The sequence below is a fragment of the Astatotilapia calliptera genome, chromosome 15 (assembly GCF_900246225.1).
Source record: "Astatotilapia calliptera chromosome 15, fAstCal1.2, whole genome shotgun sequence".
Classification (NCBI taxonomy): Eukaryota; Metazoa; Chordata; class Actinopteri; order Cichliformes; family Cichlidae; genus Astatotilapia; species Astatotilapia calliptera.
The window spans coordinates 10,505,947-10,528,545 of NC_039316.1; the positions used below are offsets into that span (position 1 = coordinate 10,505,947).

General features: G+C 40.2%; 6 non-coding genes and 4 pseudogenes across 6 annotated transcripts; all 10 read right to left on the bottom strand.

The window, feature by feature from the left end:
* Window positions 1–3,041: 3,041 nt before the first annotated feature.
* Window positions 3,042–3,182, bottom strand: LOC113007196 (uncharacterized; annotated as a pseudogene).
* Window positions 3,183–7,797: 4,615 nt separating this feature from the next.
* Window positions 7,798–7,880, bottom strand: trnal-uaa (transfer RNA leucine (anticodon UAA)). The gene has a single exon. It is a non-coding gene; the product is annotated as a tRNA-Leu (tRNA).
* Window positions 7,881–9,092: 1,212 nt separating this feature from the next.
* Window positions 9,093–9,175, bottom strand: trnal-uaa (transfer RNA leucine (anticodon UAA)). The gene has a single exon. It is a non-coding gene; the product is annotated as a tRNA-Leu (tRNA).
* Window positions 9,176–10,021: 846 nt separating this feature from the next.
* Window positions 10,022–10,222, bottom strand: LOC113007180 (uncharacterized; annotated as a pseudogene).
* Window positions 10,223–15,033: 4,811 nt separating this feature from the next.
* Window positions 15,034–15,174, bottom strand: LOC113007197 (uncharacterized; annotated as a pseudogene).
* Window positions 15,175–15,797: 623 nt separating this feature from the next.
* trnal-uaa (transfer RNA leucine (anticodon UAA)) lies at window positions 15,798–15,880 on the bottom strand. The gene has a single exon. It is a non-coding gene; the product is annotated as a tRNA-Leu (tRNA).
* An 847-nt stretch (window positions 15,881–16,727) lies between these two features.
* LOC113007173 (U2 spliceosomal RNA) lies at window positions 16,728–16,918 on the bottom strand. The gene has a single exon (XR_003269864.1). It is a non-coding gene; the product is annotated as a U2 spliceosomal RNA (small nuclear RNA).
* A 623-nt stretch (window positions 16,919–17,541) lies between these two features.
* On the bottom strand, window positions 17,542–17,624 carry trnal-uaa (transfer RNA leucine (anticodon UAA)). The gene has a single exon. It is a non-coding gene; the product is annotated as a tRNA-Leu (tRNA).
* An 846-nt stretch (window positions 17,625–18,470) lies between these two features.
* LOC113007183 (U2 spliceosomal RNA) lies at window positions 18,471–18,654 on the bottom strand. Its single transcript, XR_003269872.1, has one exon. It is a non-coding gene; the product is annotated as a U2 spliceosomal RNA (small nuclear RNA).
* A 3,346-nt stretch (window positions 18,655–22,000) lies between these two features.
* Window positions 22,001–22,105, bottom strand: LOC113007189 (uncharacterized; annotated as a pseudogene).
* Between the last annotated feature and the right edge of the window lie 494 nt (window positions 22,106–22,599).

The window sequence follows — 22,599 nt, forward strand, 5'->3', positions numbered from 1 at the left end:
AGAGAGATTTAGGCTCACACATAGTGCTGGCAAATTTCTATCTCTAACGTATGTGAGTATGTCTCTGTGTAGTTGCACGTTCCAAGACATTTGCCTCCCCCTGACCCCACACGTCTGATCCTTCTCCACTATTTGCATCATTACTCCCGCGAGTCTATTTGCCAATATCCTACTCAGGATCTTATAATCCACACATAGCATAGTTAACGGTCTATAATTATCAAGTTGTTGTGGGTTACCTTTCTTGAATAGAATAGAAACCACACCCGTCTTCATACTCTCTGTCATCTCCTTTCCCTCCATGATTTCCTTAAAAACTCCCAACAAATGTATCCCCACCATTCCCCAAAAAGTTTCGTAAAATTCCTTTGTTAATCCATCTATCCCTGGCACTTTGTTTGCCTTCATTCCTTTTAATACTTTATATGCCTCCCCTATTGTAACTTCCCCTTCTAAACTGTCGCTTTCTTCTCCCGTTAATCTCTTTTTTATTTTCTTTAAGAAAAAATCCCCTTTTTCTCCCTCTAATTTTTCTTTTCTAAACAAGACCTCATAATACTCCTTCGCCGTTTTAAGCATATTTTCCTTCCCTTCTATCATTTTCCCATCCTTCTCTAATTTTATTATAACTCCCTTTTTTTCCTTACTTTTCATCTTTTTAAAGAAAAAGGCCGAACATTTCTCGTTCTCCTCATACTCCTCCTGCTTTATCTTATATGTTTCAGCCCTTGCCTTCCTTTCAAGTAGTTCTTCCTGCTTCAATCTTAAACTTTCCATTTTCTCGTCCATGTTTTTGTTGTTTCCTTTTTCATTTTGTAGTGTATAAGTATATTCTATTTCTTTTTGCAATATACGAAATTCCTCTTTCCTTACGCTGGACCTTTCCGTACAATAATCCACCGTGAACTTTTTTATTTTGTTTTTTACATCCTCCCACCAATCCAGTTTATTTATATATAAGCTTTCCATCTCCTCCCATAAAGGGAAGAGCTCTGCAAACCTTTCCTTATATTCTTTTTCCATAAGTACTTCGTTATTCAGTTTCCAGTATCCTTTTCCATAATCTATTCCTTCTATCTCCAGATCCACCACTATCATTTGATGATCTGTGAACAAAGCCGGTATTATTTTCCCTTGTTTTATTTTACACTTTTTCTCTATCAAGATGTAATCTAATCTACTTTCCATCCCTCTTGTGTTCTTCCATGTGTACCCCACTCTTTTCCCTTGTAGTGTGGCCATTACATCTATTAAACCGTATTTTTTTATAAAGGTCTTAAAAGGGAGCGAAGTTTTTATTTTCTCCAGTGAACAGTTGAAATCCCCTCCCACAAAAATATTTTTCCTTGTCATAAAACAAGTGTCCATTTTTGAAAGAAGTTCTCTTCTTAATTTGGGATCCACATATGCATACACATTTATTATACGGTTTTGTGTCCCACTTTTTTCCACATCTACAACCATAACCCTTCCCTGTATTAAAGTATAACTGTCCTTTATTCGTATACTTTTATTCCCACATAACACTCCTACCCCAGTCCCATGTACTCCCCCTATACTCCAGACCGATTCACCTCCTCTCCATTCCTTCGTAAAGAGGTCAACATCCCCCTCATCTTTTAAATGTACTTCCTGCAACAAGCAGACATCAAAATTATAATACAACAAAAATTCATAAACCATTTTTCTTTTCCGAGCATTCCTAAGTCCCCTTACATTTAATGTTATTATTCGAAAGTTTCCCATGTCTTAAAACATAAATCAAAAAAAAAAAAAAAAAAAAAAAAAAAAAAGGGGTCTCAAAAACAAAACCAAAACAAATCAAAACCATAGGAGTTTTATTTCAGTATCCCCATTTTTAACTCTTCATATTAACCTGCGCCAATAAGTTCTTAATAAAGGAATCTTCCGATTTTTCTTCGCTTTCAGCCTCTTCCCCCGTATCCCCATCACTAGTGAAGTCGCTTAAGGGGGTATGCATGCATTCAGTCTGTGTACCCCTCAAAACATGTCCCTCCGTATTTTCCACCTGCTCGATCCGTTCCTCCCTATCCTCTTTATTTTCCGTTTTTGTCTCTTCTGGAGAAGCACCTGAGCTCACCTTTCTCCGCCTCTTTGCTGATTTTCTCCGCGGCTTCGCTACTACTGCCCACACCTGTCCGTCCTCTGCTTGTTTCTCTCTCTCGGCGTCCGATTCACGTAATGTTCCTTCCTCCTTATTCCTCTGCTCTACTCCGCCTTCCTTGCTCCCAGCTCTCTCCTCGTTAAGGTGATCTTCGGCAGCCGTTGACGCCTCCTGTGTTCTTTTTCCGATATCAGCTTCTGCATCCGATTTTCTGTAATGTTCATTTCCTGCCGCTTCAGAATATGACCTTGGCCTAGTACAGTCTCTTGCCATATGGGTCTCTGAATCGCACAAATGACATTTTCTAGGTTCCTTACAGTCTTTAGTTATGTGGCCTATCTTCCCGCAACTCCTGCACCTCATTTGTTCACACCTGTCCGCATTATGTCCGGTACTGCCACATTTTCTGCACGCTTGGGGCTGCCCAGCATACACTAGGAAACCCCTATCTGCTCCTATGGAGAATACCGCGGGTGGATGGCAATATCCGTCCTCGGTAGACGTATCCACATTTAATTTGACTCGGAATTGTCTTTTTCCGGTCCATAGTCCTAAGCCATCCTTTATTTTGCGCACTCCTGGTAGTACTGTGACGTACCTTCCTAACAAGTACTTAATTGTCTCTTCCGAAACCCAAGGGTTATACATATGGATCGTTAAAATCCTATAATCATTTCTGTACAAAGGAGTTACCGTATATTTCTTTAGTTCTTCGTTTTCTTCTCCGTGAAATCTCCTTCTCACCTCCTCCGCACATTCTCCCGTGCAAAAGGTTACATCATAATGTTTACTTGCCGTACTCTGCTGGAGGCAGTAGATTTCCTCAGGCTTTATCTTTAAAGCCTCGTAAAGGATCCTTCGTCCGAAGTTAATTCTGTCATGAATCTCGTCCTCTTTCTCCATCAACTCGAATCTCAAAGTATTTCTTGTACCTTGCATCCATGTATTTCTCTCATGAAAATTGGCCGACGCCGCCGCCATCCTGCATTGCTTCTCGCCTTGTAACTGATAAGAACAGATACTACACTTGATCTTAGCCAAAAGGCCGAGAAGCGATACCCACATATGGCACGACAGAAACGACTCATTCTGCTTACTGCAACTCTAACTCATGGTTACAATGAAGAACACAGTCGCCTTCTAACAAATGGTAGAGGACAGGTCGATGTTTTACTGACGTTTTACCTCCGAAAATCACAATATAACTATGGTCGGCATGTTTCAGTTTATAAACGGCGCCACATATATAACGACACTTTAGTTTCTGAAACGCCGGTCAGCGCGTGCCGGTTAATGAGATTCAAAATCACGTGGTCGTCTGCAGTCCAATCAGCGGTCGTTAAGACGGAGCGTCTTAAATTCATTTTTATAACTTTCTTGGCGTTATAATTGTTTTCATAATATGATAATTACAAGATGAAAGAATTATAATACCAGTATCGTGCGTTGAAATGAAACGACGAAAATCAAATAAACACGTCTATGATTGTTTAAGGTTTCACAAAGACACACTTCCGCCCTCAGGTGTACAGACAGAAAACTGCACAAAGTCTACTCTAGACCACAGTAATCTACTGTAGAGTACTGACACTGGATTTGCAGCAGTTTCTAACCATGGAAGTGGACATACAAAACTAGCTTAAATAAGTTACAATTATTTATGCATTTTTGTAACTTTGGTGTGAAATGAGAAAGTCTGAGAAAACTTGCAGCTGGAGGGAGGTTGAATGTATCTGTTTATCTTTTCTGCATTTGTATTACTTTAACGAACTAACCCCAGTGCTATTTCTTTTTTTTAAAAACAAACAAAAAAACATAACAAACAAACAAAAGAAAAGCGAATAATTTTTTTTACACTTTAGCTTGTTTAGCAGTTAGCAAAACACCCTTAGGTTAGAAAACACACAAAAAATAAACAAACAAAAACAATTAGGATTAACAAAACAGTACGACATCGACAATTGAAACTAGGGTTAAATGTCAGAATGAAATAAAAGGCACTGTTCATAAAGAGTTGGTTTGACCACACCTACCTTTAAAAGGTTCTCTTAGGGGGCAGTGTTTACTTTATACGAAGTAATAGAATACAAGCCACCCTAAGCCGTAGACCGCAAGACGTCTTAAGATTGTGGTGTGACGGTGTGACATTTAATAAAAACATTAAATAGAACTATTGCCAGCTATTTTTTAAACACTTCAAAAACAAAGCCAGTTTAACCACCTTAAACTAACAAAAGCTACACTTACACCAAAAGAATCAGACATGTAAACTGCTCTTGAAGCATTTACAATTCTTAAGATTGCAGTCCCATTTAGAAGAAAACTGGGTGATGTAGAGACAAGGCACCATCTTGGTTAAAATATATATTTAAGTCAGCTCAAGAGGACAAAGGCAAGGAAGGCAGCAGGTTCGAATGGAATCTGCTCCAGATTGCTCAGGGACTGTGCAGACCAGCTGTGTCAGGTGGTCCTGTACATCTTCAACCTGAGCCTGAGTCTGGAGAGGGGTCCTGAACCGTGGAAGACTTCCTGCATGGTTCCGATGCCAAAAATCGCACACCCCAAGGAGCCAAACAACCTCAAGCCTGTGGCCTCGACTTCTCATCTGATGAAGACCATGGAAAGGCTCGTTCTGCACCACTTTTGCCCACTGGTGAGCTCAGCGATCGACCCCCTGCAGTTCACCTACCGATCTGGAATCGGGGTGGATGACGCCGTCATCTACCTTTTACACCAATCCCTCTCTCACCTAGAACAGTCTGGGAGCACTGTGAGGAAAATGTTTTTTGACTTCTCCAGGAGACTAAGGTCCTTTGGAGTCTGCAGGACTCTCTTAAGGACATTCTATGATACCGTGGTAGCATCTGCCCTTTTCTATGCAATGGCCTGCTGGGGGAGCAGATGCACGGACAGGGACAGGAGCAGGTTTGACAAACTGGTGCGGCGCTCTAGCTCTGTGCTGGGATGTCCTCTGGAGTCTGTGGAGGCAGTGGGCAAGAGGAGGATATTAGTAACGCTGACATCCATCATGAACAACCCACATCACCCTCTGCATGAGTCTGTTTGCTGAGCAGCTCTTTTAGTCAGAGAGTGAAACAGCCTCACTGCAGGAAGGAGCGCTCTCGCAGATCATTCATCCCAACAGCAGTTAGACTCTATAACTCCTCAATCACAAAATCATAAGTCACTGGACATTGTGGACATACACTGTCACACTTCATGCATAATGCATCTTTTTATATGTATGGACGTGTGCAGGTATATGTGTATGTATACATATGTATATTTAGTGTGTACATTCAATTCAATTAGATTTTCAATTCAATTTTATTTATAAAGCGCCATATCACAACAAAAGTCGCCTCAAGGCGCTTCATAGATACAGAGAAAAACCCAACAATCATATGACCCCCTATGAGCAAGCACTTTGGCGACAGTGGGAAGGAAAAACTCCCTTTTAACAGGAAGAAACCTCCGGCAGAACCAGGCTCAGGGAGGGGCGGGGCCATCTGCTGTGACCGGTTGGGGTGAGAGAAGGAAGACAGGATAAAAGACATGCTGTGGAAGAGAGACAGAGATTAATAACAGATATGATTCAATGCAGAGAGGTCAATTCACACATAGTGAGTGAGAAAGGTGACTGGAAAGGAAAAACTCAGTGCATCATGGGAATCCCTCGGCAGCCTACATCTATTGCAGCATAACTAAGGGAGGATTCAGGGTCACCTGGTCCAGCCCTAACTATATGCTTTAGCAAAAAGGAAAGTTTTAAGCCTAATCTTAAAAGTAGAGATAGTGTCTGTCTCCCGAATCCAAACTGGAAGCTGGTTCCACAGAAGAGGGGCCTGAAAACTGAAGGCTCTCCCTCCCATTCTACTTTTAAATACTCTAGGAACAACAAGTAGGCCTGCAGAGCGAGAGCGAAGTGCTCTAATAGGGTGATATGGTACTACAAGGTCATTAAGATAAGATGGGGCCTGATTATTTAAGACCTTGTATGTGAGGAGCAAGATTTTGAATTCAATTCTGGATTTAACAGGAAGCCAATGAAGGGAAGCCAAAACAGGAGAAATCTGCTCTCTCTTTCTAGTCCCTGTCAGGACTCTTGCTGCAGCATTTTGGATTAGCTGAAGGCTTTTCAGTGAGTTTTTTGGACATCCTGATAATAATGAATTACAGTACACATGTGTGTGTAGTGTGCATGTACATGTCTATACTTATAGATATCTATTACTTACAAATTAATAGTAGCGGTAAAATAGTTAAATTTATGTCTTGCATGTTTCTACAACCATATCCATAATCACATACTGTGTATGCTACCACTGTATATATCACAGGTGTCAAACTCTGGCCCGCGGGCCAAATTTGGCCCGCAGCCTAATTACATTTGGCCCGCGAAGCCATACCAAATTACTATTAGAGCTGGCCTACTGGTATTATACAGCTAATATATATATTGTTTAGTATTAAGCTTTGCTTGTTCCATATTCAGTTTTTCAGCAAAACTTGTTTGAGTCCATAAGAAAAGATTCATTCTTATATCTGAGAATCTGAAGATTTTGTTTTTCAATAAATATTAACATTAGCCCGCGACTTTGTTCCAGTTTTGAATTTTGGCCCACTGTGTATTTGAGTTTGACACCCCTGGTATATATTGTATTATCTTACTTATTTTGTATTTGTTTGTATTTTATTTGTATTTTTGTATTTTCCTGCTGCTATCTGTACCTGAGCTGAGGTAACGCAAAAATTTCCCCGCTGTGGGATCAATAGTCTTATCTTATCTTATCTTATTTTAGAGAAGAGAAATACATTTGTTTTGGCCGATTTCTCAACTTGACCTCCAGCTTTAGGCAACTAAAAAAAATGGCACAGTGTCCCACATTGTAAGGAAATATGGGCAAAGCTGCTGGGGGAAAGGGTTTGCTTCAAAACAATCCAACAACTACTGTACATGCTGGGATAAAGAAACATTTAACATAATAGGTCTGTAGTCTGTTATACTGCTGTGAGAAAATACATGCAATGTGTCACAAAATACAGTGTCATCACTTTTTGGCAAGATAAATAAAATTCTTGAAAAGTGCAATTACATATGGCTGCTTTGCCAAAAATAGAAATAGTGAGTGGTTAAGGTTCTCGGTATTTAACTTCTTGAAGTTGAACAAATGTCAGTAGACTTCCTGTTTACACGTTGTGTCAGGACAAGCGAGCCACACTGTATCTACTTTAAGAAGCTCATGTGCAGCAGATGCAGCATTACCTTTAAATGTCACTCAGCTCTGCCCAGATAAGTGACTTCCCATTGTTCCCAGAGTGAAAAGGAATGGCATTAACACAAGAAAGAAAACAGCGGTTTAATACAAGACATTTTAAAAAAAAATGAAAAAAAGAAAAGAAAAAGAAATTATGATTTCACAGAAACATCCCTGGTTAATATTAGTTTTACATTGAAAAGTGTTCAACTGCCTTTCAGAGAGGTGACACCTCCCAATTTCAAGGTAGTTATTTTATTCACTTTTTCCATTTCCATTTAACAATTTTCCCTTTGGGTTCAGCATCACAGCTTTTTTTTGTGGGAAAGATATTGCTCACATCAAATACCTAAAAACCATATCTGTTGCTCTCATAGATTCCATCCAGTTTACCACACAGGAGGCTCCAAATTGTACCAGGAGTGGGGTTTGAACCCACGAGAGCATCCGCTCATTGAAACTTAAGTCCAACGCCTTAACCACTCAGCCATCCTGGTGCATATATTTACGTTTTGCCAAATCATGTGCATACATAGTAGCCCTTACTGGTAATCTCTTATGCATTAAGAGCTAATTAAAATCCTTACATCTATTATTCAGTTCTTTATCCTGCACCCTTTCCCACATTTCCGCCTCCCTGATCAAAACCCCAGTCTTATACTTTTGCACCAAGGTTCTATACAGAAGTCTATGATTTATAATTATTATTACATCTTTACATTCCTTATTTTTCTTTCTCCATCTGTCCATTTGACGGTAATAAGTTGGTCTATCCTCAGCTTTGGGGACCTTATTATCCCATTCAATCAAAAACCGCAGAGGTAAAGACAACCAGAAACAGATTAAAGCTTGGCACTTGTGTATATATGCTTCCTTTAGCAATTTGCATACATTACTGCAAAAAATCATGTCCAACTTCAGAGGGATGCATGGCACATTCCTTCCCCCCTACCTTATCTCTTGGTACATCATCCCCCTTTTCACATATTCATAATCCCTCCCCACATAAACTTAAACATTTTTCATATAAACCTCAACACACATGGAATTGGGAAGATGTAAGCAAGGTGGAGAAGGCCTGGTAGGATATCAGCTTTGATAACTAGCACCTTTCCCAAAATGGTAAGCTTCCTCTTGTTCCATAGCCCCAATTTTATACGCATCTTCTTCAAAATCTTTCCCCAATTAAAGATAGCATCCCCCTCTGTATTCCCAAAGGAAATACCCAAGACCTCCATTGGCCCTCCACATAATTGATATTCACAAATTGCCTCTCTCCTGCCCGCCCATCTTCCCAGGTATTTATACATTGACTTATACTTGTTTATTTGAGGCCCCGCAGCCTTCAAAAACTCCTGTATAACTCTTATTGATTCTGTTACACTTTTATCATCAGCCAGGTACAGCATTGTGTCGTCCGCATACTGTTAAATTTTTAATGTTTCTCCTCCCGGTAACTGTATTCCTGTTATGTCTGGGCTTTCCCTAATTGCACAAGCCAACGGTTCTACATATAACATGTACAGTAAGACTGAGAGGGGGCAACCTTGGCACAGACCTCTCATTTGTCTTTCTTGTCTTACATCCCTGCTTTTTTGGGGGTGACTGGGTGGGGGGATATTGCTCACAGCAAATTCCTAAAAACTCCCATTGATCATTGTTGCTCCCATAGATACATTTCAGTTTACCAGTCATGAGGCTCCAAATTATACCAGGAGTGGGGTTTGAACCCACGAGAGCATGCGCTCATTGGAACTTAAGTCCAACGCCTTAACCACTCGGCCATCCTGGCGCATATATATTGTGTATGTGTGTTCCTTTAGGAAACAGGAAGATTGGTAGGAGAAAGAAACGTATTATTCTTGTTTGTTAGGATCATAGCCATAAATGGAGGACTCTTATAAAGTCCATGGATTTTCATTCACACATATTACATGAGTTATCTACTCTTTACACACTAAGGATCCACACTACCAGGGCTACGGCACACAGCTGTTTTATAAATCATCAAAACCAATACTATCCTAAGATTTATTATATACAAAAATGATCTGTTCCAAAATGTTTTCATGTAATCCTGAAAACAGAAAAACAATCTTCTGCACTATTAACCATCCACAAATGGAAACAACAGACAATACAGGTGATTTTAGCTAAAGAAGCCAAGAAAAAATTGTGGGGGTTTTTTTTTTTTCAAACGATGTAATTTACAGCCACAGAGGACAGGAAGCTGCAGTATGTAGAGAAAGAGAAGAGTTAAACCTATAATCAACATGAGTCCTTGTAGATGGCAGCCTCCGGTTTTTAAAGACTTCTATCGGTCTCTAGTGGACAACAGAGGTAACTGCAGGATTCGAGCCAGAATAATGTAACTGCAGTTCAAAACTACATATTTTTTTTGATTTCCCATAGAAAGTGTGTGTCCACGTGTCAGTCCAAGTGGCAGGATTTAGTAATTCTCGTAATAGTTAAATGTAACTCATTCACAAACATTAAGTCGCAACATTTCAGCCTGACTAACCTTCGAAGATTACACGAAGGCAATGTCCACATATCCACACGCACGCATATATCTAACGTATAACAAATTTCTTTACAGAAACTGTTGAATCAAATTACACTTCTTTTTCACAGCTTCAGGGAGTGCACCGTTCCTGGAAATACTGCAATACCAGGTCGATGCGTGGAGTGGACGGAGCAAGCCCCTATTCCATCTCCCTGCTCCAAAAATCAATTTAATATATGGTCCCCGGGTAGGGGACGTATCAGATATTAAACTGATAAGAACAGATTTTTTTTACTTCTTTTATTTTCTTTCCACAACAATTCAAAAAACTTTTTCCATTTCCATTACAAAGACATATTTACATTTCATTTCTTTCCCACATTCATTCATCGCAAACCAATCATTTTCATGTAACATATTCATATAACTTATTGCTTTTCATTGCTCCTTTTCCCTTTCTCCCTTCCTTTCTCTTTACCTACCACCACTTTTTAGGTGCCTTCGCAGTAAAGAAGGAAGGGAAATCTTTCCATCTATCCTTGATCATGTCTATTCCCCATTTTTGTAGTTCATGCCAGTATGTCTTTTCGAATTCCCTCTCTACAGCTTTAGTCGTACCTATTTCCCCCTCTTTATATCCTCCCATTATACAACTCTGTCTTGCCTTCCACAATTTCATTTTTACAATTGTTAACAACATACATCGTATTTTATATCTCTCTTTTTCTATGCTGTTAGCCCTGAAAAGGGTAATCTCTTCATAAGTCACCGTGCCCAAACCTTTATACTTCCCCTTTACCCTTTCCCATACCTTTTTTGCGTATTCGCATCCCCAAAGTACGTGTTCTATTGTTTCCTCTTCTACGCAATTGTCCCTCGGACACTTTTTCTGTTTTCCCAAGTTATGTGCATACATGATGATCCTCACGGGTAACCTTTTGTGTAAATGCATCCAATTAAAATCCTTCAAAACATTTTTAAAGGTCTTATCCTGTGCACATTTCCACACTTCTGGACTCACCGGTACCTGGTTATAATTAGCTTTCCATACCATTTTCTTATATAAAAGTTTATGGTTTAGTACGGTATCCACCTCTTTACATTCAGCATGTTTCTTTCCCCATCCCAGCATCCTCTGAAAATATTTTGGTCTAGTTTCCGCCTTTGGTCCCTTATTTTCCCACCCTATCAAAAAACGGTATGGAATCGCTAACCAAAACCATAACAATATTTGACATTTATGGACATAGTTCTGTTTCAATAGCTTGCATACATTTGCATAAAACATTGTGTCTAACTTCAAAGGGACATTTGGTACCCCTTTCCCACCATCTTCAATTTCTTGATACATTTGCGTTCTTTTGACATACTCATAACCCCCCCAAATAAATTTAAATATCGCTCTGGTTATTTGCGCTCTGTAGATCTGAGGCATCGGAAACACATAGGCCAGATGTAATAACTTCGGCACCACCTCACTCTTTATAATCAGAACCTTCCCCGTAATTGTTAATTTCCTTGCTTTCCAAAGGCCCAGCTTCTTTTCTACCGCACTTAACCTTTTTTTCCAATTGCTAAGCTCATCTCCTTCCTTATTTCCAAAGGTGATTCCTAAAATATTCATTGGGCCTTGGCACAAAGTAAAATCACAGATATTATCTCTTCTACCCTCCCATGTCCCCAAATATTTATACATCGACTTCTCTTTATTTATCTTTGATCCAGTCGCTTTTTCGTAAATATCTAAAATTTCTATCGCACCCTTTAAACTATCATCATCTGCCAGATATAATACTGTATCGTCCGCATACTGCGATATCTTTAAAACTTCCCCCCGCGGCATCGGAATCCCTTTTACTCTCTGGCTTTCCCTTATTGCGCAAGCCAAAGGTTCAACATACAGTACATAAAGAACAACAGATAATGGACATCCTTGCCTCAAACCCTTTGTTTGATACACTTTTTCTGTAAGGAATCCATTTACTTTTATTTTCAGACTTATGCCGTTGTATAAATTTTTTACCCATTTTTTAAATTTCTCTCCCAAGCCCATATACTGCATTACCCTCCACAAAAAATCATAATCTACCCTATCAAAGGCCTTTTGTTGATCTAGGCTCACACATAGTGCTGGCAAATTTCTATCTCTAACGTATGTGAGTATGTCTCTGTGTAGTTGCACGTTCCAAGACATTTGCCTCCCCCTGACCCCACACGTCTGATCCTTCTCCACTATTTGCATCATTACTCCCGCGAGTCTATTTGCCAATATCCTACTCAGGATCTTATAATCCACGCATAGCATAGTTAACGGTCTATAATTATCAAGTTGTTGTGGGTTACCTTTCTTGAATAGAATAGAAACCACACCCATCTTCATACTCTCTGTCATCTCCTTTCCCTCCATGATTTCCTTAAAAACTCCCAACAAATGTTTCCCCACCATTCCCCAAAAAGTTTCGTAAAATTCCTTTGTTAATCCATCTATCCCTGGCACTTTGTTTGCCTTCATTCCTTTTAATACTTTATATGCCTCCCCTATTGTAACTTCCCCTTCTAAACTGTCGCTTTCTTCTCCCGTTAATCTCTTTTTTATTTTCTTTAAGAAAAAATCCCCTTTTTCTCCCTCTAATTTTTCTTTTCTAAACAAGGCCTCATAATACTCCTTCGCCGTTTTAAGCATATTTTCCTTCCCTTCTATCATTTTCCCATCCTTCTCTAATTTTATTATAACTCCCTTTTTTTCCTTACTTTTCATCTTTTTAAAGAAAAAGGCCGAACATTTCTCGTTCTCCTCATACTCCTCCTGCTTTATCTTATATGTTTCAGCCCTTGCCTTCCTTTCAAGTAGTTCTTCCTGCTTCAATCTTAAACTTTCCATTTTCTCGTCCATGTTTTTGTTGTTTCCTTTTTCATTTTGTAGTGTATAAGTATATTCTATTTCTTTTTGCAATATACGAAATTCCTCTTTCCTTACGCTGGACCTTTCCGTACAATAATCCACCGTGAACTTTTTTATTTTGTTTTTTACATCCTCCCACCAATCCAGTTTATTTATATATAAGCTTTCCATCTCCTCCCATAAAGGGAAGAGCTCTGCAAACCTTTCCTTATATTCTTTTTCCATAAGTACTTCGTTATTCAGTTTCCAGTATCCTTTTCCATAATCTATTCCTTCTATCTCCAAATCCACCACTATCATTTGATGATCTGTGAACAAAGCCGGTATTATTTTCCCTTGTTTTATTTTACACTTTTTCTCTATCAAGATGTAATCTAATCTACTTTCCATCCCTCTTGTGTTCTTCCATGTGTACCCCACTCTTTTCCCTTGTAGTGTGGCCATTACATCTATTAAACCGTATTTTTTTATAAAGGTCTTAAAAGGGAGCGAAGTTTTTATTTTCTCCAGTGAACAGTTGAAATCCCCTCCCACAAAAATATTTTTCTTTGTCATAAAACAAGTGTCCATTTTTGAAAGAAGTTCTCTTCTTAATTTGGGATCCACATATGCATACACATTTATTATACGGTTTTGTGTCCCACTTTTTTCCACATCTACAACCATAACCCTTCCCTGTATTAAAGTATAACTGTCCTTTATTCGTATACTTTTATTCCCACATAACACTCCTACCCCAGTCCCATGTACTCCCCCTATACTCCAGACCGATTCACCTCCTCTCCATTCCTTCGTAAAGAGGTCAACATCCCCCTCATCTTTTAAATGTACTTCCTGCAACAAGCAGACATCAAAATTATAATACAACAAAAATTCATAAACCGTTTTTCTTTTCCGAGCATTCCTAAGTCCCCTTACATTTAATGTTATTATTCGAAAGTTTCCCATGTCTTAACACATAAATCAAAAAAAAAAAGGAAAAACAAAAAAAAGGGGATCTCAAAAACAAAACCAAAACCAAATCAAAACCATAGGAGTTTTATTTCAGTATCCCCGTTTTTAACTCTTCATATTAACCTGCGCCAATAAGTTCTTAATAAAGGAATCTTCCGATTTTTCTTCGCTTTCAGCCTCTTCCCCCGTATCCCCATCACTAGTGAAGTCACTTAAGGGGGTATGCATGCATTCAGTCTGTGTACCCCTCAAAACATGTCCCTCCGTATTTTCCACCTGCTCGATCCGTTCCTCCCTATCCTCTTTATTTTCCGTTTTTGTCTCTTCTGGAGAAGCACCTGAGCTCACCTTTCTCCGCCTCTTTGCTGATTTTCTCCGCGGCTTCGCTACTACTGCCCACACCTGTCCGTCCTCCGCTTGTTTCTCTCTCTCGGCGTCCGATTCACGTAATGTTCCTTCCTCCTTATTCCTCTGCTCTACTCCGCCTTCCTTGCTCCCAGCTCTCTCCTCGTTAAGGTGATCTTCGGCAGCCGTTGACGCCTCCTGTGTTCTTTTTCTGATATCAGCTTCTGCATCCGATTTTCTATAATGTTCATTTCCTGCCGCTTCAGAATATGACCTTGGCCTAGTACAATCTCTTGCCATATGGGTCTCTGAATCGCACAAATGACATTTTCTAGGTTCCTTACAGTCTTTAGTTATGTGGCCTATCTTCCCGCAACTCCTGCACCTCATTTGTTCACACCTGTCCGCATTATGTCCGGTACTGCCACATTTTCTGCACGCTTGGGGCTGCCCAGCATACACTAGGAAACCCCTATCTGCTCCTATGGAGAATACCGCGGGTGGATGGCAATATCCGTCCTCGGTAGACGTATCCACATTTAATTTGACTCGGAATTGTCTTTTTCCGGTCCATAGTCCTAAGCCATCCTTTATTTTGCGCACTCCTGGTAGTACTGTGACGTACCTTCCTAAGAAGTACTTAATTGTCTCTTCCGAAACCCAAGGGTTATACATATGGATCGTTAAAATCCTATAATCATTTCTGTACAAAGGAGTTACCGTATATTTCTTTAGTTCTTCGTTTTCTTCTCCGTGAAATCTCCTTCTCACCTCCTCCGCACATTCTCCCGTGCAAAAGGTTACATCATAATGTTTACTTGCCGTACTCTGCTGGAGGCAGTAGATTTCCTCAGGCTTTATCTTTAAAGCCTCGTAAAGGATCCTTCGTCCGAAGTTAATTCTGTCATGAATCTCGTCCTCTTTCTCCATCAACTCGAATCTCAAAGTATTTCTTGTACCTTGCATCCATGTATTTCTCTCATGAAAATTGGCCGACGCCGCCGCCATCCTGCATTGCTTCTTGCCTTGTAACTGATAAGAACAGATACTACACTTGATCTTAGCCAAAAGGCCGAGAAGCGATACCCACATATCGCACGACAGAAACGACTCATTCTGCTTACTGCAACTCTAACTCATGGTTACAATGAAGAACACAGTCGCCTTCTAACAAATGGTAGAGGACAGGTCGATGTTTTACTGACGTTTTACCTCCGAAACATCACAATATAACTATGGTCGGCATGTTTCAGTTTTTAAACGGCGCCACATATATGACGACACTTTAGTTTCTGAAACGCCGGTCAGCGCATGCCGGTTAATGAGATTCAAAATCACGTGGTCGCCTGCAGTCCAATCAGCGGTCGTTGAGACGGAGCGTCTTCAATTCATTTTTATAACTTTCTTGGCGTTATAATTGTTTTCATAATATGATAATTACATACTGTTAAATTTTTAATGTTTCTCCTCCCGGTAACTGTATTCCTGTTATGTCTGGGCTTTCCCTAATTGCACAAGCCAACGGTTCTACATATAACATGTACAGTAAGACTGAGAGGGGGCGACCTTGGCACAGACCTCTCATTTGTCTTTCATCCCAGCTTTTTTGGGGGTGACATTGCTCACAGCAAATTCCTAAAAACTCCTATTGATCATTGTTGCTCCCATAGATACATTTCAGTTTACCAGTCATGAGGCTCCAAATTATACCAGGAGTGGGGTTTGAACCTACGAGAGCATGCGCTCATTGGAGCTTAAGTCCAACGCCTTAACCACTCGGCCACCCTGGTGCATATATATTGTGCATGCGTGTTCCTTTAGGAAACAGGAAGATTGCTAGGAGAAAGAAACGTATTAATCTTGTTTGTTAGGATCATAGCCATAAATGGAGGACTCTTATAAAGTCCATGGATTTTCATTCACACATATTACATGAGGTATCTACTCTTTACACACTAAGGATCCACACTACCAGGGCTACGGCACACAGCTGTTTTATAAATCATCAAAACCAATACTATCCTAAGATTTATTATATGCAAAAATGATCTGTTCCAAAATGTTTTCATGTAATCCTGAAAACAGAAAAACAATCTTCTGCACTATTAACCATCCACAAATGGAAACAACAGACAATACAGGGGATTTTAGCTAAAAAGCCAAGAAAAAATTGTGTGGTTTTTTTTTTTTCAAACGATGTAATTTACAGCCACAGAGGACAGAAAGCTGCAGTATGTAGAGAAAGAGAAGAGTTAAACCTATAATCAACATGAGTCCTTGTAGATGGCAGCCTCCGGTTTTTAAAGACTTCTATTGGTCTCTAGTGGACAACAGAGGTAACTGCAGGATTGGAGCCAGAATAGTGTAACTGCAGTTGAAAACGACATATTTTTTTGATTTCCCATAGAAAGTGTGTGTCCAGCCACGTGTCAGTCCAAGTGGCAGGATTTAGTAATTGTGGTAATAGTTAAATGTAAGTCATTCACAAATATTAAGTCGCAAGATTTCAGTCTGACTAACCTTGGAAGATTACACGAAGACAATGTCCAGATATGCAGACGCACGCATATATCTAGCGTATAAGAAATTTCTTTGCACAAACTGTTGAGTCAAATGCCATTTGTTTTTCACAGCTTCAGGGGGTGCACCGTTCCTAGAAATACTGCAATACCAGGTCGATGCGTGGAGTGGACGGAGCAAGCCCCTATTCCATCTCCCTGCTCCAAAAATCAATTTAATATATGGTCCCCGGGTAGGGGACGTATCAGATATTAAACTGATAAGAACAGATACTACACTTGATCTTAGCCAAAAGGCCGAGAAGCGATACCCACATATCGCACGACAGAAACGACTCATTCTGCTTACTGCAACTCTAACTCATGGTTACAATGAAGAACACAGTCGCCTTCTAACAAATGGTAGAGGACAGGTCGATGTTTTACTGACGTTTTACCTCCGAAACATCACAATATAACTATGGTCGGCATGTTTCAGTTTTTAAACGGCGCCACATATATGACGACACTTTAGTTTCTGAAACGCCGGTCAGCGCATGCCGGTTAATGAGATTCAAAATCACGTGGTCGCCTGCAGTCCAATGAGCGGTCGTTGAGACGGAGCGTCTTCAATTCATTTTTATAACTTTCTTGGCGTTATAATTGTTTTCATAATATGATAATTACATACTGTTAAATTTTTAATGTTTCTCCTCCCGGTAACTGTATTCCTGTTATGTCTGGGCTTTCCCTAATTGCACAAGCCAACGGTTCTACATATAACATGTACAGTAAGACTGAGAGGGGGCGACCTTGGCACAGACCTCTCATTTGTCTTTCATCCCAGCTTTTTTGGGGGTGACATTGCTCACAGCAAATTCCTAAAAACTCCTATTGATCATTGTTGCTCCCATAGATACATTTCAGTTTACCAGTCATGAGGCTCCAAATTATACCAGGAGTGGGGTTTGAACCTACGAGAGCATGCGCTCATTGGAGCTTAAGTCCAACGCCTTAACCACTCGGCCACCCTGGTGCATATATATTGTGCATGCGTGTTCCTTTAGGAAACAGGAAGATTGGTAGGAGAAAGAAACGTATTAATCTTGTTTGTTAGGATCATAGCCATAAATGGAGGACTCTTATAAAGTCCATGGATTTTCATTCACACATATTACATGAGGTATCTACTCTTTACACACTAAGGATCCACACTACCAGGGCTACGGCACACAGCTGTTTTATAAATCATCAAAACCAATACTATCCTAAGATTTATTATATGCAAAAATGATCTGTTCCAAAATGTTTTCATGTAATCCTGAAAACAGAAAAACAATCTTCTGCACTATTAACCATCCACAAATGGAAACAACAGACAATACAGGGGATTTTAGCTAAAAAGCCAAGAAAAAATTGTGTGGTTTTTTTTTTTCAAACGATGTAATTTACAGCCACAGAGGACAGAAAGCTGCAGTATGTAGAGAAAGAGAAGAGTTAAACCTATAATCAACATGAGTCCTTGTAGATGGCAGCCTCCGGTTTTTAAAGACTTCTATTGGTCTCTAGTGGACAACAGAGGTAACTGCAGGATTGGAGCCAGAATAGTGTAACTGCAGTTGAAAACGACATATTTTTTTGATTTCCCATAGAAAGTGTGTGTCCAGCCACGTGTCAGTCCAAGTGGCAGGATTTAGTAATTCTGGTAATAGTTAAATGTAAGTCATTCACAAATATTAAGTCGCAAGATTTCAGTCTGACTAACCTTGGAAGATTACACGAAGACAATGTCCAGATATGCAGACGCACGCATATATCTAGCGTATAAGAAATTTCTTTGCACAAACTGTTGAGTCAAATGCCATTTGTTTTTCACAGCTTCAGGGGGTGCACCGTTCCTAGAAATACTGCAATACCAGGTCGATGCGTGGAGTGGACGGAGCAAGCCCCTATTCCATCTCCCTGCTCCAAAAATCAATTTAATATATGGTCCCCGGGTAGGGGACGTATCAGATATTAAACTGATAAGAACAGATTTTTTTTTTTTTTTTTTTTGGAAAAATTTTTATTGATACTCAGACATATAACAACATCATCATCATCTCATTTATTTTCATAAGCCCACCCCATTTAAAAGGATTACTTCTTTATTATCTCCCATCCCCTTTTAAAATACAACAGGAAAACAAATATTTAAATGTTTTTTCCTTTTTTTTTTTTTTTTTTTTTTTTTTTCATAGAGAATTTAAATTATTTAAAAAAAACCATCCCATCCCTTCACAAGCTTCCGGTGCTCAGAGGGGACTCTCCCCAACTTGCTCCTTCCACACCGACCTCTCCCGGAGAGCCAGGCTGTTGCTGCTTAGACCTTTCTATGTGCGAACCCGGCTCCTCCATCCGAATGGGCACAGAGGCGATTCTTCTTTGCGGCTGCTCTCTCAACTTAGTATTTCTGGCACAGATCTCTTTTACTGTTGCTGTTGCCATTCGGAGAGCAGCCACGGGGGGGATCTGCGTGTGCTTGCTCACCAACAAGTTTCTGGAGGTCCAAATGGCGTCTTTTATAGCAGCAAGGGCGAGCCACTGCTTTTCAAAGCCTTTTCTTTGCGTTTTCACTCCTTGGCTCACCCCATAGAGGATTAGGTTTGCTGTCAGGACCTCCCTTGCTGGTAAGTACGGGAAATTTAAGGAGCCGGCCATGTCCCACAGGTCTATAGCAGCACTGCACTCCCAGAGTAGGTGCCTCACCGTCTCAGGCGCGCCACAACCCGGTCGGGGACACATTTCTGTTGTCGACATTCCTCTGGAGTGCATGACAGCCCTGACTGGGAGAATCTCATGAGCCACCATCCAGGACACATCCTGGAGCCTGTTAGAAAGGACGGGATGGTTTGTCAGACGCCACACTTCTATGGCCTCTCCAATAGGGAGGCCTCTGACTGGGACCACCTCTCCCCTCTCCTGCACAACTGAAATGAGAGAATGATGTTTTGTTAAAATGTCCAAACTCTGATCTTCCAATTTAAAGGAGGTTAAAAAGGATTTCAGCTCTACATAGGCTTCAGGAACATCAAAGGAGACGGGGACTCTAAGATCTACTGGCAGGATTTTCTTTTGTCTTAGGTAGCTACCTAACCAAAATCTAACCCATGCCTGTGTCAGAGGATTACTATTAGGACTCGTAGCCTGTCTCATATGGCTACTTGTATAGAGGCTTCCCATGAATAAATACAGATCTGGGACTCCTTTGCCACCATCTTCCTTTAATTTCTTCATTATCCCTCTTTTAAGTCTCTCCCATTTGGAGTCCCATAGAAAGTAAAAGATGGCTCGTTCTAGTTTTAACAATACGTCCTTTGGTGGCAAAAAGACTGCGCTGACTAAAAGAAGCAAGGGTAAAATCACTGCCTTAATTACTAAAACCTTCCCTCCAAGAGTCAGCTTTCTCAGTCTCCATAGGCCTAATCGTTGATTCACTTTTCCTATCATTCCCGGCCAATTTGCCTTTCCTCCACCATCCTTATCAAATCTAACCCCTAAAATTTTTTGGTCGGTTTGTGTCACATTTATTCCAAGTCCAGTCAATTCTATAGTCTCCCATGGCCCGTAGAATTGTACCTGAGTCTTGCCCCTGTTGAGTCTAGAGGCCGAAGCCCTTCCGAACCAGTCCGTAACTTCAAAAGTCCTTCTCATCGAGGATATGTCTGTACACAGGATGCTAATATCATCCATGTACAGTACACACTTTGCCACCTGCCCCCCACTCCCAGGTATGTTCATCCCGTTTATACTCTTATCTTTCCTCAAAATTTGTGCCAGGGGTTCAATACAAATAACATATAAAAGAGCGGACAGGGGACATCCCTGTCGTAAACCACAGTTCACCTGAACTGCATTCGTCAGGGTCCCATTCATGACAAATCTGCTCTTTATATCTGTGTACAACAACTTTACCCAGGATATAAGCCTTTCTGGGAAACCCATCTTCTGCAAAACTTTAAAAAGGTACCGGTGAGATATTCTATCGAAGGCTTTTTCAAAGTCTAAATTCAAAACAATCAGTCGCTTGTTTCTCTTTCGAGCAAAACAAATCGTGTCTCTAATCAACACCAGACTATCCGTGATCTTCCTGCCCTTTACAGTACATGCTTGGTCTTGGTGGATTATCTGGTCCAAAACCGGTCTTGTCCTTTCTGCTAGAAGCTTGCTGAATAATTTACAGTCACAGTTTAAAAGCGTAATCGGTCTCCAATTTTCCAAGAGAGTTTTATCCTTCCCTTTATGAACGAGTGTGACTAAACCCATTCTAAAACTTTCAGGCAGCTTATCTAATTCACTAAAATCTGTAAAAATTGAAAGTAAATCAGTAGCTAAAATATCCCAAAATGTCAGATAAAACTCAATCGGCAGGCCATCTAAACCAGGGGATTTTCCAGTTTTAAAACTCTTAAGACACTGACCTAACTCGGCTGTAGTAAAAGGTTGACTTAACATATCACTAGACTCAACAATCTTATCAATATATTCCAGGGTTTGCTCAATGACTCTTTCCTCCACATTTTTCTCCCCATACAGGTTTTCATAATATTCTTCAATCACTTTTATTATACCTTCAGTACTCACTACTTTTTCCCCAGCTCTGTTTCTTAGCTGAGAGACAGAGCCAGGTTTGTTCATAATTTTTTTGAAAAAGTATCTCGTACATTTTTCTCCCTCCTCTCTCGCTCTCTCTCTACTCCTTAGTATGACTCCCATACTTTTATCATTTGCTATTTTCTGCATTTCTTTTTTAACCTCTCTAATTTCTTCGTAGAAGTGTAAACCCCACCTATTTAAGAGATGGTACCTCTGTAACCTTTTCTGTAGTCCTCTCATACACCTGTCTTTTGCGGCCTTCTTTCTCTTTCCTGCTTGTTTAAAAAAGGACCGAGTCCTACACTTCACCATTTCCCACCATGAGACACGTGTTGCATAGAAATCCTGGAGAGTCTGCCATTCAGTATACCTCTCCTTATACTGTCTGAGCAGATCCTGATCCTCCAGTAGGGAGCAGTTTAACCTCCACACTCCCCTCCCCATTGTTATATCTAGTTCAAGGAAAATTTTAACAGTTAACATCAGATGGTCAGAAAAAAAGACGGGCATCAAAGTGGCCTCTACTGGTGAAAAGTCTCTAACAAAGATATAATCAATTCTAGAGGCCCTGTCACCGTTTCCACTATACCAAGTAAAACCCTCCTCCATTGGATGAACCGTTGGAAAACAATCTATCAATTTAAAGTCTCTGACTAAACCTTGTAGTAAAAGTGACGTCTTATCAATCTTCACATCTTGTGTGGCTCTTTTTCTATCTTTCCTGTTTAAAATACAGTTAAAATCCCCTCCAAACACTAAAGGCGCTTTTCCCAACAAGTGGGGTTGCAAAGCCTCTAAAAGATCATATCTTTCGTGTTTGTCATTTGGGCCTGATAAGAACAGATACTACACTTGATCTTAGCCAAAAGGCCGAGAAGCGATACCCACATATCGCACGACAGAAACGACTCATTCTGCTTACTGCAACTCTAACTCATGGTTACAATGAAGAACACAGTCGCCTTCTAACAAATGGTAGAGGACAGGTCGATGTTTTACTGACGTTTTACCTCCGAAACATCACAATATAACTGTGGTCGGCATGTTTCAGTTTTTAAACGGCGCCACATATATGACGACACTTTAGTTTCTGAAACGCCGGTCAGCGCATGCCGGTTAATGAGATTCAAAATCACGTGGTCGCCTGCAGTCCAATCAGCGGTCGTTGAGACGGAGCGTCTTCAATTCATTTTTATAACTTTCTTGGCGTTATAATTGTTTTCATAATATGATAATTACATACTGTTAAATTTTTAATGTTTCTCCTCCCGGTAACTGTATTCCTGTTATGTCTGGGCTTTCCCTAATTGCACAAGCCAACGGTTCTACATATAACATGTACAGTAAGACTGAGAGGGGGCGACCTTGGCACAGAC